This window comes from Heptranchias perlo, chromosome 38 (assembly GCF_035084215.1).
Source record: "Heptranchias perlo isolate sHepPer1 chromosome 38, sHepPer1.hap1, whole genome shotgun sequence".
Lineage (NCBI taxonomy): Eukaryota > Metazoa > Chordata > Chondrichthyes > Hexanchiformes > Hexanchidae > Heptranchias > Heptranchias perlo.
The window spans coordinates 19,886,886-19,902,646 of NC_090362.1; positions in this window are offsets into that span (position 1 = coordinate 19,886,886).

Here is a 15,761-nt window from a genome sequence, read left to right on the forward strand (position 1 = left end):
ACTGACCTACTCTGACTGTCTTGGTGCAAAATTAAGGACTTCCTCAGCATAGTTATATTGAGTGACCACTAAACTGGATGTGATAGCGGTCCTCTGTCATTTTGTAACTGGAAAACAATTGTCTGGTCTTCTCAATGCTCTTTGAATTCAATTAGCATCTTCTGTGAATAGCACTCTTAACTTAAACACATTGTTTTATTTGTTTCAGCAATTGGTCCCATGTGATATGGCAACATTTGGTTGACTAACAAACAGAAATATTTTTTCTACTAATTTATATAGAATAACATGCAAGGCTGCAGCACACTTTGGCATTAAATTGATATAAAACACAACAGTATAAGTAGTTTATTGATGTTACTTCCAACACCAAAATGTACTGCTATTTGTAAAGAATGTTATAGAAAAATAGGGGAAGAGTCCCACTATTCGAAATTGATAAAGATCGCATTTATGATTTCACTATAAATAGAAAACAGCTGAGTCCTCTTTCTTCCCCATAGTTGTTTTATATTTTCCATTTTCAATTTTCCTTTTATACCACAGGAAATGTCATCATGCAGTCGGACGGTTGGTTCTTGGTTGATACTTTTTTAAAGATTTTACACAGATACCATGGTCTGTACCAAAGACCACACCCAGCCTTCACACTGCAAATCAGAGCGTACCTTTATAAGCCCAATATTGGAGTAATGGTGTGAGCCCAATATTGAGCAATGTAGTGAGCCCAATATTGAGCAATGTAGTGAGCCCAGGGGTCGAACCGAAACAGCTGACTGGCCCCCTTGTGATTTCCTAGATTTCAGAAAATGGTTGAATAAGTGCTCTACTATGCTATTATTTGGACTATAAACTACAAAACCTTTTTTCATAATAGATACGCAGTAGCAAAGACAATACAGTAGATCCAAATGAGTAAACAGAACATATCCCTCATTTAATATAGAAATAAACAATAATGATCTTGTGCTAATAATCTTAGAAAAAGTTGAGCCTGAGATAAGGTTCCTTATCAATAACTTCACATGGATTCATTGCCTGATTCCCACACAGCTTCCTGCCTCTCTCTCGACTTCAAGAACTAGGAACATGCTCCCTGAGATAGACCCCATGTAACCTTTGACCAGGCACAAAGGAAATCAAATTGCATCAGGCTGTCAAACATCTGCAGTGTTTGAAACGCAGGAAATTCTTGCTGGCCTGGGGCCCAGAACTCCTGGTGAGGCAAGAAATTCAAACCGAATAGCCTGGTTCCCTCCTGAGATCAAATTAAAACTGTTGCTAGCACTTTGGATGGATTGTTAACCATCTTACCAGCTTACACTTAGAACAAATCCAGTAACTATCAAGCAGTGTTTTGAGAGCGAACAACCCCAATGCCTTCACCGTTAAAATAACAACACGTTAAAAGCCCCCTTGTCTCACTGCAGTAATATGTAGACACGTCTTTGGTGGAATGCAATTTTTAAAGTGACTGCCAGCTTCCAATGAGTAGATATTACAATATAAAGACTTACATCACAACAATGATTACACTTCAAAAGTACTTAATTGGCTATAAAGCGCTTTTGGACATCCTGAGGTCATGAAAGGTGCTAAAGAAATACAAGTCCCTTGTACAAGTGATTAGGAATGTGACTGAAACTCACTATTCATAATAGATATGTACCATGTGATTTGGCTAGAAGCATTCGCATGATGTTTTATTGGCTGATCCAAGAGAATAAAATACACAGTGTAATCAATTTAATTGTAGAATTATGTTTGAAAATTGTAATGTGGCTATGTCATCATGCATTTCTCTGTATTTATCTTTCCAGCTATTAGATGCCTATGGATCTGTTTCAATGAAATCCCTTTTCGCAGAACATTCAACTTTCCAATTCAGTTTAATTTGGCAAACTTGAACATGTTTCTATACTATTGTTCAGTTCATTTAAAAATATTAAGAACAGCAAGGATCAGATGACTGGTTCCCAAGGGGCTCGACTGGTCACTGCAGCCCAATTAGAGCCATTACCATTGACAGCTACTCCCTGTTTCCCATTTATTTAGCCAATTAATAATCCAATTTACAACTTCATTGTGGATCCCATGAGTTTTCAATTTAGACATAAGTCTGAAAGCCAAGAGACACAACATGCAGCACCTTCTGTTCATCAACAGTCTTTAAACATCTCCTCAGAGAATACTAGTAAATTTGTTAGAGCCTGCCTTTCATAAACATGTGGCAGTTTGAATTTATAGGCCCTTATTCCTGCTACATGTTCTTGAATTTCTGCTTTTAATGCACTTATGGATAGAGTCATAGAGTTATACAGCACGGATAGAGGCCCTTCGGCCCATCGTGTCCGCGCCGGCCATCAAGCCCTGTCTACTCTAATCCCATATTCCAGCATTTGGTCCGTAGCCTTGTATGCTATGGCATTTCAAGTGCTCATCCAAATGCTTCTTGAATGTTGTGAGGGTTCCCGCCTCCACAACCCTTTCAGGCAGTGAGTTCCAGACTCCAACCACCCTCTGGGTGAAAAAGTTCTTTCTCAAATCCCCTCTAAACCTCCCGCCTTTTACCTTGAATCTATGCCCCCTTGTTATAGAACCCTCAACGAAGGGATATGAAGCTAATGAGCCTATTCCGGGAGTGCTCCCAGCCTTCAGCCGATGGTGTACAAGGGTGAGCTGCTGCTGATGTTCCTAATGATAGTTTCCTTGTTTGGCACTTCCATAGTGGCACATGGAGATGAGGAATTCAGCAAGCTGGGGAATCCTTCCATAGCACAGCATGTTGATGTTCCAATGCTTGTGCTACTTTGCCATCCTTGGTTCTAAAATTTTTATATAAACTTTTCTGTTTTTCTATGGCGGTGTCTTTAAGTTGAGTCATTTTTAAAATGTATTTGCTTTCACTGAAGCAGAGATGCACCCATATCATAACTCGACTGTTCCATGCTTTCACTGGCCACTTCCAGAATGTGAAGTCTTAACTGCTCCAAGCAGGCAAATGAGAAACTAAAGTGCTGAATCATCTATGGACAGAGTAGTCATGTTCGCTGCACAAACTTCCGCACAATAGGAGTGAGGTTCTGAAGTGGGATATGCAGGCTAAAAGAGAAGAACTTGTTGAGCAGGTAAGGAGACCATCATTGTAGATCTAAAGACAAACTGAATTGGCAGGCTTGGTGCTGTCTTTTGACCATGTGAGCCTGATATTGTTACCAGACTCAGCTCTTGCCCAAGGCCTTGGCAACACCAGATTTCAAGGCAATTATAATAGTGTGTGCCTCTGGAACAAAGTTAATCCTTCCTAATGTTGTTTAAGCCTTCCTCATAGGTTGTTTTGACTAGGGCGTTTGTCAGAAAGATGTCTGCTGACGTATGTATCTCCAAACCTAACATAGGAATTTTATCCACCCTCAGAATTGATGCTTATGGACAAGTCAATGCGTAGAGCTTTGGTTGATGCTTCTGTTTGTTGCCTGCATTGAAGTGATTTGAACAGATGCTCCTTTTGGGGGTCACCAAACTGGGATATTAGACAAGCTTTGGACTCAAAAAATTGAGAAGGTGAGCTTCAAACCATTATCTGCACTATTTTCTATTCAGATTGGGCAACTGTTAGATCTCATCCAAAAGGTATCTAAAAATGTGTTGGAATTTAATCTTTTCTAAGAGATAATGTGCTGCAAGCCTGTCTGGCATCAGCCCTCAAAAGTCTAAAGCAGTTTTCGCTGTGTCGACATCAATGGAGCCTTTTAATATTAAACCACAGAATCAAGGATGCACATAATTAATTATTCATTTATTATGATAGTACAACATTAAAGACCCATTTCCAGGCAATGACTTAGCAAATGAGCCATGGAATATATTTTGCTGTGCTATTAGCCAGCAGATTAAGAATGAAGAAAAGTCAAAATCTCAAGTTTTTTTTTTAGAATTATTCTGTAAGGAAACCACTTGGAATAATGTCCAGAGCTTCACTAACCATTTTGTTTAAACTTATCTTTTGTAGCATATGTCTTTAAGGCTGGTCTTAAGATAAAATCATGACCCTCCTATCTCTGATATAGGAACAGGAGTAGGCCATTCAGCCCCTCGAGCCTGCTCTGCCGATCAATTAACCATGGCTGATCTGTACCTCAACCCTATTTTACCTGCCATTGCTCCATATCCCTTGATATCCTTGCCGAACAAGAATCTTATCGATCTCAGTTTTGCAAATTTCAATTGATTTTTGGAGGATTGAGTTCCATATTTCCACTGCCCTTTGTGTGAAAAAGTGCTTCTTGCTAAATGACCCAGCTCTGATATTAAGATTATGGCCTTTTGTTCTGTATTTCCCCACCAGAAGAAATAGTTGATCTGTATTCACCCTATCAAATCCCTTTATCATTTTAAACACGTCAATTAGATCACCACTCACAATCTTCTAAACTCAAAGGCATACAAGCCAAGTTCATGCAACATGTCCTCATAATTTAACCCTTTGAGCCCTGGTATCATTCAGTGAATCTGCACTGTGCTCCTTCCAAGGCCAATATATCTTTCCTGACCAAAACTAAATGCAGTACCCCAGGTGTGGTCTGATCCAGGAGCTGTACAACTGACACATCCCTTCCTCGCTTTTGAATTCCAACTCCCTTTAAATAAAGGCCAACATTTTATTCGCCTTTTAGAGATTTGTGTACATGGACACTCAAATCCCTTTGCTCCTCCACTGTTGCTAATCTCTCACTATTAGGAAAATATTCCTTGGATCCAAAGTGGATGACCTCACATTTCCCCACATTGATCTCCATCTGCCATAACTTTGCCCTCTCAGTTAGTCAATGTCCCTTTGAATGGGAAGACCCTAGGCAAGACAGAGGGTCAGAGGGATCTTGGTGTGCAAGTTCACAGATCCCTGAAGGCGGCGGAACAGGTAGATAAGGTGGTAAAGAAGGCATATGGGATACTTGCCTTTATTAGCCGAGGCATAGAATATAAGAGCAAGGAGGTTATGATGGAGCTGTATAAAACACTGGTTAGGCCACAGCTGGAGTACTGTGTGCAGTTCTGGTCGCCGCACTACAGGAAGGATGTGATCGCTTTGGAGAGGGTGCAGAGGAGATTCACCAGGATGTTACCAGGGCTGGAGCGCTTCAGCTATGAAGAGAGACTGGGAAGATTGGGTTTGTTTTCCTTGGAGCAGAGGAGGCTGAGGGGGGACATGATTGAGGTGTACAAAATATGAGGGGCATAGATAGGATGGATACTAAGGAGCTTTTTCCCTTCGTTGAGGGTTCTATAACAAGGGGGCATAGATTCAAGGTAAAAGGCGGGAGGTTTAGAGGGGATTTGAGAAAGAACTTTTTCACCCAGAGGGTGGTTGGAGTCTGGAACTCACTGCCTGAGAGGGTTGTGGAGGCAGGAACCCTCACAACATTCAAGAAGCATTTGGATGAGCACTTGAAATGCCATAGCATACAAGGCTACGGACCAAATGCTGGAATATGGGATTAGATTAGACTGGGCTTGATGGCCGGCACGGACACGATGGGCCGAAGGGCCTCTATCCGTGCTGTATAACTCTATGACTCTATGACTAACTTCCTGCTCCCATCCACACAACTTACTATGCCTCCTAACTTAGTGTTATCTGCAAACTTGGATATACAACTCTCTATTCCTTCATCCAAGTCGCTAATATATACGGTGAAAAGCTGAGGTCCTGGCACAGACACCTGGGGAACCATTTGTCACATCCCACCAATCAGAGAACAGAGGCTGACACTTCAGTGCAATACTAAGGGAGCGCTGAATTGTTGGAGTTTCTGTGCTTCAGAAGAGATTTTAAACTGAGCCCTGCTTGCCTGTTGAGATGAATGTAAAACATCCCATGGTACTATTGGAAGAAGGGGGAGTTCGAGTGTCCTTGCGAATATTTATCCATTGACTCAACACCACCAAAACAGATCAGCTGGTCATTCCATCTTGCTTGCTGTGTGTGGGATCTTGCTGTGTACAAATTGCATTGTGTTTGTCCACTTAGCAACAGTGACTACATTGGCTGTGAAGCGACTTGGAATATTCTGAGGATGTAAATGGTGTTATGCCGAACAGATTTCTTGTAAGTAGCTATAAGAAACCTATAAAAGAGACTATCAAGTCTCTGGGTATAAGATTTCCAAGCTTTAAACCCAAATTGTTCTCTGAAACATATATGAACTGATGATGATATTTAGAATTTGTTTGAAAAAGACACACAAATTAGTTGCAGCTTAGATATGGTGTCAACTGTTGCAACATACAACCCCTGTGGAAAACTTTGGAATGTATCACATTTAATGTATTACATATTGCGTGTTGTGTGGCACTACCACCGTGCTAAATGGGATAGATTCAGAACAGATCTAGCAGCTCAAAACTGGGCATCAATGAGATGCTGTGGGCCATCAGCAGCAGCATAATTGAATTCCAGCACAATCTGTAACCTCATGGCCCGGCATATTCCTCACTCTACCATTACCAACAATCCAAGGGATCAACCCTGGTTCAATGAGGAGAGTAGAAGAGCATGCCAGGAGCAGCACCAGGCATACCTAAAAATGAGGTGCCAACCTGGTGAAGCTACAACACAGGACTACATTCATGCTAAACAGCGGAAGCAGCATGCTATAGAAAGAGCTAAGCGATCCCACAACCAACGGATCAGATCAAAGCTCTGCAGTCCTGCCGCATCCAGTCGTGAATGGTAGTGGACAATTAAACAAGTAACGAGCGGGATGAGGAGGCTCCATGAACATCCCCATCCTCAATGATGGCGGAGCCCAGCACATGAGTACAAAAGACAAGGCTGAAGCATTTGCAACCATCTTCAGCCAGAAATGCCGAGTGGATGATCCATCTCGGCCTCCTCCCGATATCCCCACCATCACAGAAGCCAGTCTTCATCCAATTCGATTCACTCCACGTGATATCAAGGAACGGCTGAGTGCACTAGATACAGCAAAGGCTATGGGCCCCAACAACATCCCGGCTGTAGTGCTGAAGACTTGTGCTCCAGAACTAGCCGCGCCTCTAGCCAAGCTGTTCCAGTACAGCTACAACACTGGCATCTACCTGACAATGTGGAAAATTGCCCAGGTATGTCCTGTCCACAAAAATCAGGACAAATCCAATCCAGCCAATCACCGCCCCATCAGTCTACTCTCAATCGTCAGCAAAGTGATGGAAGGTGCCGTCGACAGTGCTATCAAGCGACACTTACTCACCAATAACCTGCTCAGTTTGGGTTCCGCCAGGACCACTCGGCTCCAGACCTCATTACAGCCTTGGTCCAAACATGGACAAAAGAGCTGAATTCCAGAGGTGAGGTGAGAGAGACTGCCCTTGATATCAAGGCAGCATTTGACCGAGTGTGGCACCAAGGAGCCCTAGTAAAATTGAAGTCAGTGAAAATCGGGGAAAACTCTCCAGTTGCTGGAGTCATACCTAGCACAAAGGAAGATGGTAGTGGTTGCTGGAGGCCAATCATCTCTGCCCCAGGACATCGCTGCAGGAGTTCCTCAAGGCAGTGTCCTAGGCCCAACCATCTTCAGCTGCTTCATCAATGACCTTCCCTCCATCATAAGGTCAGAAGTGGGGATGTTCGCTGATGATTGCACAGTGTTCAGTTCCATTCACAACCCCTCAGATAATGAAGCAGTCCATGCCCGCGTGCAGCAAGACCTGGACAACATCCAGGCTTGGGCTGATAAGTGGCAAATAACATCCGCGCCAGACAAGTGCCAGGCAATGGCCATCGCCAACAAGAGAGAGTCTAACCACCTCCCCTTGACATTCAACGGCATTACCAACGCCGAATCCCCACCATCAACATCCTGAGGGTCAACATTGACCAGAAACTTAACTGGACCAGCCACATAAATACTGTGGCTACAAGAGGAGGTCAGAGGCTGGGTGTTCTGCAACGAGTGACTTACCTCCAGTCTTCAAAGCCTTTCCACCATCTACAAGGCACAAGTCAGGAGTGTGATGGAATACTCTCCACTTGTCTGGATGAGTGCAGCTCCAATAACACTCAAGAAGCTCGACACCATCCAGGACAAAGCAGCCTGCTTGATTGGCACCCCATCCACCACCCTAAACATTTACTCCCTCCACCACCGGCGCACTGTGGCTGCAGTGTGTACCATCCACAGGATGCACTGCAGCAACTCGCCAAGGCTTCTTCGACAGCATCTCCCAAACCTGAGACCTCTACCACCTAGAAGGACAAGGGCAGCAGGCACACGGGAACAACACCACCTGCACATTCCCCTCCAAGTCACACACCATCCCGACTTGGAAATATATCGCCGTTCCTTCATCGTCGCTGGGTCAAAATCCTGGAACTCCCTACCTAACAGCACTGTGGGAGAACCTTCACCACACGGACTGCAGCGGTTCAAGAAGGCGGCTCACCACCACCTTCTGAAGGGCAATTAGGAATGGGCAATAAATGCCGGCCTCGCCATCGACGCCCACATCCCATGAATGAATAAAAAGAAAAAATATTCCCTGCCCCTGTTTGCCCTATTTTTATTTGCCAGTCCTAGGCCTAGAAATTCGATTGTACCTGAAAATGGGGTGTGCATACCACACGCACCAGTTCACGTAGGGGCAGGGACCATGTGAAATTCATGCTAGGACCTCATTGTCACAAGTCAGGCCTGCAGCCATCACTACTCATGGCGCTTATTGGCTGCATTCTTTTCGAGGGGGAGGCAGGAAATCGGGCATCTCTGACGCCACTTAAAGGCGACCTGCGTCTCTTAAAGGGGAGGCACACTGTTGCTGCAGACAGGAGCGAATGCTTGTGAAAACAGAAATGCCTGCAAGATATGTAGGACTGGCCCCCAGGTTCTCCCACACCGCTATGGAGGGGCGCTGGTCCAGGCGGTGGGTGGAGGAGGGAGATTCTGTTCCTCCCGGTCTCTCTGAGTTATCCAACAAGGTTTGCTTTGTTGTTATCACTGGACTCCACTGTGTTTTATCACTGGGACTCCACTCCGCAACAATAAAACACAACGCAGAGTAATAAAACATAGTGGAGTTCAGTCAGAAGTAAATCTTTGGAGAGGGAGCCAATCCAGTGATTCCCAACCCTGGAAACCCACTAATGGTGGGGTCTCTATATATGTAGGTACTGGTGCAAAACATATATAATAGGAAGACCGTACTGTGCAATAGAGGGTCTCTTTTCGGATGGTTTCAAATTTGGAACCAGTTCAAAGTTCCTCTCATTTCCAGTTAATCGGATAATAGGATTTTCTATTCAGAAATCATATGCAGTTACTATAGATTTTGGAAGAAATTATCACCACAAAAAATCAATCATGTCTTGAGATCGAGCTGTTCCTTCAAATGGTCCAACCTTGTACTGAGGGCCTTGGACCTTCGCTAAGGTTTCTCCAGATACATTTTTCTTAAAGGTTTATGGTTCCTCTTTTTTCCTCATACATCCCCCCACTCTTCGTCTACACATTCTTTATCCGAAAGGCACGCTGTTGACATTGGGTCAATCCTAGTTATGAATCAGCCGCACACATGTGGCGTCTGTTCAGCCGCCGTAGTTTGAAAGTGAAATTGACTAGTGGTAATTTTGGAACACATTTTAACCATCGGAAAACCTCCAAACAAAGCCAATAGTGTGAAAATGCCTGATAAATGCTAATAAGGGTGCTAAAGATACTAATAAACATGGTGTTTGATTGGTTATTATTCCTTTATAAAGCCAGCACAGATTTTCATTTCCTTTTACCTCTTGGGATGTTTTTACTACGTTAAAGGCGCAATATAAATGCAAGTTGTTGCTGTCCCTCCACTACAGTAAGATGCATTTAAGGGAAAGCTGGATAAACATATGAGGGAGAAAGGAATAGAAGGTTATGCTGACAGGGTTAGGTGAAGGGGGGTGGGAGGAGGCTCGTGTGGAGCACAAACACCAGCACAGACCAATTGGGCCGAATGGCCTGTTTCTGTGCTGTAAATTCTCTGTAATATGGGCTTCTCTGGTGTGGTAATGGTCCAAAGTCTTCCCATCTTAAACTTGCTGGTGCTAAATCGTGCCCAATACACACTTATAAGTTTGTCTGTGCACATGTGTTCATCATTAATAGCCTTAGCAAACAAATATTGTCTTTGCTAATGGCCATTTATCCATTTTTCATGCTTGGAGCAGCGCTAAACACCGCTTACCAGTCCGTTAGTACGTGGTACCAACATTGCACCATTTCTTAATCACAGCTACTTGTTGTTACAATTATACTGAACGGATGAAAATCTGGCCTTAAATGTGTATTTACCACAGGGAAATTTGGCCGGACAAACTGGGGATTATTTCCAAACTGATTTATTTGATATATCTTAAGATTCCTACATGATTTATTTCAGATGAGGAATGAATGAATCGCCATACATACATTTTGTGGGGAAAGAAACTGTCCGCCTGGGTGTTCCCAGGTGCAAACGAGTGCACAAGAATTTTGGGGTGAAAATGTCCTCTCCGCCAGGTCGATTATATACATGTTGTTTACTGGCTGCTTGTACTTCTGATCCTGAGCACTTTCTGTTCCATTTACTTGGCAAACACGAGAGTCCGGGGGGCACTCTTCCCTCACCTGGACCTTAGTGTTTCCTGCAGTTTCAGTCTCGCACACATCTGATAAATGATTCATTCCCCCACAGTGTCATTCGACCAAACTGCTTCTGTCTCGCAGCTGCTGGTTGTATCGAGTATCAGCACACGAAGCAACAAATGTTGGGAAATGGACAGACTACCTCAAGTAACCTCTTAACCATCTCTCTGCTGACACTGTTAAAATGCAGTTCAATTTGTTAAGTTTTCTGCACTCATTGTACAATTGTTGAAAATGTTCTCTCTGCTTATAACCAAAGCCTGTAGAATAGCAATTCAACAGGTAGCCAGGATGTAACTATGTCAGAGCAATCTAAATGCATTATTTTAACAGCCACTTAACCTTTTTAAATGGGTTGACAACTGCATTAAAATAATGCACAAAGGAATTTTATATACACTACCAGAAAAAAATTACATTGATTTTAAAGCACAGAAACAGGCCATTCGGCCCATCTGGTCTATGCCGGTGTTTATGCTTCACACGAGCCTCCTCCCACCCCTCTTCATCTAACCCTATCAGCATATCCTTCTATGCCATTCTCCCTCATGTGTTTATCTAGCTTCCCCTTCTATGCATCTACACTATTCACCTCAACTACCCCTTGTGGGAGTGAGTTCCACATTCTAACCACTCTCTGGGTAAAGAAGTTTCTCCTGAATTACTTATTGGATTTATCAGTGACTATCTTATATTTATGATCCCTATTTTTGGACTCCCCCACAAAAATAGAGAACGGCAGAAAAAATGCTGGATTAAATCCCCTAATTGGAATTGAGAGTAGACAGGATGAGGGATAGTCCAGAGGAGGAATTGTTCCACTCCAGTAAGTGTAGCTCCTGTCAGCTGACGGCCTCAGGGGTAGTTGCTGTGGAGAGGGGCAGTCACTGGAAGACTGCAACCTCCAGGTTGAAAGAGAACAGTGAAAGGACATCAAAGGTGATACAATGCAAATAAAGATGTTTTCTGCTTTAGAAAGCAATGAAACAATTATTCCTGTGTGTTCAGGCTTGAATGGGCCTGGCCTATACATTCTGCTCCATTTAAGATGGCAATTCCATTTAAATGTATGGATTTTTAATCTGTAAAATGTAACAAAATAAGATACAGATGAGGCAATTTCTCACAGGGGGTGATAGGAGGGAATAAAAAGTATATATTAACTGTCCAGACGCACACCATTTATTTTATCTGATATTCACACAAATGAATTCTTGTTTATTTTCTAAAATATTGTTTCCTTTTAAAAGTATGTCTCACTGTACAGACTCTTCAATCTAATGCAATCACTGTAACATAGAGGACATCCAGACAACCCGCTCCCTGGCTTCTCGCATTGCTGCTTTATAACTGGGAGGTGTGCAAGATCAGCTCAGGGTATTTCTTCTTTTGAATTTTCCTTTATTCTTCCCAATGTGCCTCTGCTCAGTATTTCCACCATGGCTTAGATTGGGAACTCACCTGGTAGGTAATGGGAGCTGTAAACTTGAATCCCATCACTCGATGGCCCAGTACACAGAAGAAAAAAAAAGAATTGCGTTTATATAGTGTCTTTCACAACCCCAAAGTGCTTTACAGCCAATGAAATATTTTTTGAAGTGTAGTCAGTGTTGTAATGAGGGAAACATGACAGCCAATTTGCGCACAGCAAGATCCCACAAACAGCAATGTGATAATGACCAGATCATCTGTCTTAGTGATGTTGGATGAGGGATAAATATTGGATGGGGTACAGGGAAGAACTCCCCTGCTCTTCTTCGAAATTGTGCCATGGGATCTTTTACATCCACCTGAGAGGGCCTCGGTTTAACGTCTCATCCGAAAGACGGCAACTCTGACAGTGCAGCGCTCCCTCAGTATTTAGTTCTGCGCTGAAGATTGGGAACTCACCTGGGAAGGTTATCGGAGCTGTGGACATAAATCCTCCCACTCGATGGCCCAGTACAGTGAAGCTCTCACACACTGTGCTGCCAGACTGCTCTCCATGTGTAATTCAGTATTGGTGGCTACTTAAGTTGGATAAGTGTTGCAGATTCAGTGCCATTATTGAAATACATGAAAAAGCATCCTGTTGACTGTACAACAGTAAGACTTATTTATTTTATTTTTCAATCTGTCTGCACTGTGCATACATAAGTAGAAGTGAATGATCCCATTAACTGTATAAATCCATCAGTGAAACACCTTACTGTTCACTGATACAAAAGTCTGCCCAATGCAAAAATCATCTGTCCTTTAAAGGTTTTTAAAATGGTTATAAATGGTTCTGTTATCGCAAACAAATATCAGTTTTTAATGCCCCTCTTTCAGGTCCCTTCTAGCATTTCCATGCACCATTCTTCAGCCAATTGAACAGCCTGGAAGGGAAGCAGCCTGTTCAGAGGCTTCTGTCAACGGTGCTCTGTAACAAACTGCCAGAGATGGTCTTGGATGGCTCGCTCTCCAATTTTCTCTGCTCGTGGGCAAGGGTAAAATGTCAGAGCTTTTTAAATGAAATATGTGCCTTGAGTTTCCAGCTTTCTTTTGTTAACTGCAGTTGCTGGTGGGTAATGAAACTCGATCAATAAGTCAGACTAAACGGTCAATAATAATGTTCTTTGTGGATAATATTTGTAATAATAACGCCACATTTTCCTCTGTGCCCTCTGATTATGGTGCACGAGGGGGTGGAGCAGGACTGCAAAATGAATGATCTAATTCAATGCTCGTTAATTAAGGCCATGTAACAGGAGCTCTGGTGCAGTATTACAGCTCATAGATAACTCTAAGTGTAGAGCCCGGATAAGTGCATTGAAAAATGTAGAAATCTGATATCCACTTTAGTGAAGTGCAGTCCATTAACGAGAGCAGCAATGTCAAGTATCTCATGGAAAATAAATCATGCTCAACTGCTATTTTTTTTTTTTAGGGAATTCATACTTAAATAAGTTTTGGAAACCTGAATATCACCCTCCTCCTCCCCCCGAGTGGTCCAAACATCGGAGGTGTTTGAGCATCCCAAGTAAATGTCCTAGTTCATGCGTATGTTTCCTTGTAGTTGTGGGGGATGGGAGGGTTAAGCACAGATCAGCCAGGGTTGTAATAAATAAGCAGGATCTTTCCAACCTTCTTTCCCCTTCAAACAAGTGGCGCGTGCCAGATTGACCAAGTGTCGGCATCCTGCCAGGGAATTGTGCATTGAGCGCGTTATTTTCACGTGGCAGTTGCGTGCCAGCTGCACATCTACAGAGCAAAACCCTTCCTGTTCAGCATCGCACACAGGTGAATGGGTGGCTGCCTGCATGCAGTTTATGATACCCTGTATCCCAAAGAAGCCACCATTCCAATATTAACAGAGTCTGTCTCTCCTGCTGCTGTCGATGACGATGATGGTCATTGTTGAAGAGGATGTAGATTTTTGAATTTTCAATATGGACTATAAAGGCATAAAATAAATGGGAGCTTGAAAGCAGGACAATTGCATGAGCTGGGATTTAACAAGCCATCCATAGAATCTTCTTCACTTCTACCAGGGAGGAATTTTGTAGGGTAAGCAGTGAACTGGAGTACACAGCAATGGATGTTGATCAACTTGCTGTGGAGTTCTATCATCTTCTATTTTTCTTTCAAGGTTCTTTGTTTATCTATTTTTCTTTGATGGATGGTTTAGATTTGTGTAAGTGTACTAAAGCAGAGTACCACTCCAGAGACTCGAGCACAAAATCTAGGCTGGCATTCCCAGTGCAGCACTGAGGGAGTGCTGCACTGTCGGAGGTGCCGTCTTTTGAATGAGACGTTAAACCGAGGCCTCGTCTGCCCTCTCAGGTAGACGGAAAAGATCCCATGGCACTATTCGAAGAAGAGCAGGGGAGTTCTCCCCGGTGTCCTGGGCCAATGTTTATCCTGCAACCAACATCATTAAAACTGGTTATCTGGTCATTACCACATTGCTGTTTGTGGGATCTTGCTGTGCGCAAATTGGCTGCCGCGTTCCCTATATTACAACAGTGACTACAATTCAAAAGTTCTTCATTGGCTGTAAAGCTCTTTGGAACCTCCTAAGGTCGTAAAAAGCCCCACGTAAATGCAAATTCTTTCTCTCTTTAAAGGTCAGTGGTATTAGAAATAGAAAGGTTACAGCACGGAAGGAGGCCATTCGGCCCATCGAGTCCGCGTCGGCTCTGTGCAAGAGTAATCCAGCTAGTCCCACTCCCCCGCCCCTTCCCCGTAGCCCTGCATTGCCAGTGGTAAACCTAATACAACGTGAAAGAAATTTTTGCATTTATATAGCACCTTAAATAGTCTCTCAGAAATGTCTCAAAACTCTTCCCATATAATGAGCTAGTTTATGGAGTGCAGCGACTGTTATGTAGGCAAATGCAACAAACCGTTTTGGGTACGGCAAGATCCCACAAACTGCAGTGAGATGAATGACCAGTTAACCTGTTTCTTTGGTTGAGGGAGGAATGTTGGCCAAGGCAGTGAGGAAACTCCCTGCTTTTCTTTGAATAGTGCCATGTGATCCCTCAGTCTCCCTGGAGAGCCTGGTGCAGCACCCTGGAATATTTGTTTATTTACCAGGGGAAGGATTAATAATGACGGGCAGATGGAGTTCAGATACATATCAGCCATGACCTAATTGAATGGCGGAACAGGCTCGTTGGGCTGAATGGCCTCCCCCTGTTGCTATGTTCCTAATGACAATTTGTTGGATTGTTAATACAGAATCGGATGACTTCAAATAAATAAATTTTAATTAAAGCAGGTAAGAGAATCTTTTATTTAAGAGGAGGCAGCCAAAGGGAATTTGCCATGACTTTTAATGGTTGCATCTTGTGGGTAGTTTGGCATAACTAATATAATAAGCAGAGCTCCCATACTGTGAAGAATGTTTACTTATTGAAATCAAATGATGCATTAAGTCCTGAATGCTGGCAATATAGTGGAACCGTGTTAATTTAATTAAAGCCACTCTTGTTCTTTGCATTGAGATAATAGGTTTTAGCAAAAGTACAGCATATGTCTCCTGAGAGACTATTAATGTACTCCTGTCATCTTTGATTGAACATAGGTGATTGCATTCATAAAATAGTGAAACAATGTACGGGCCCGAGTGCTATC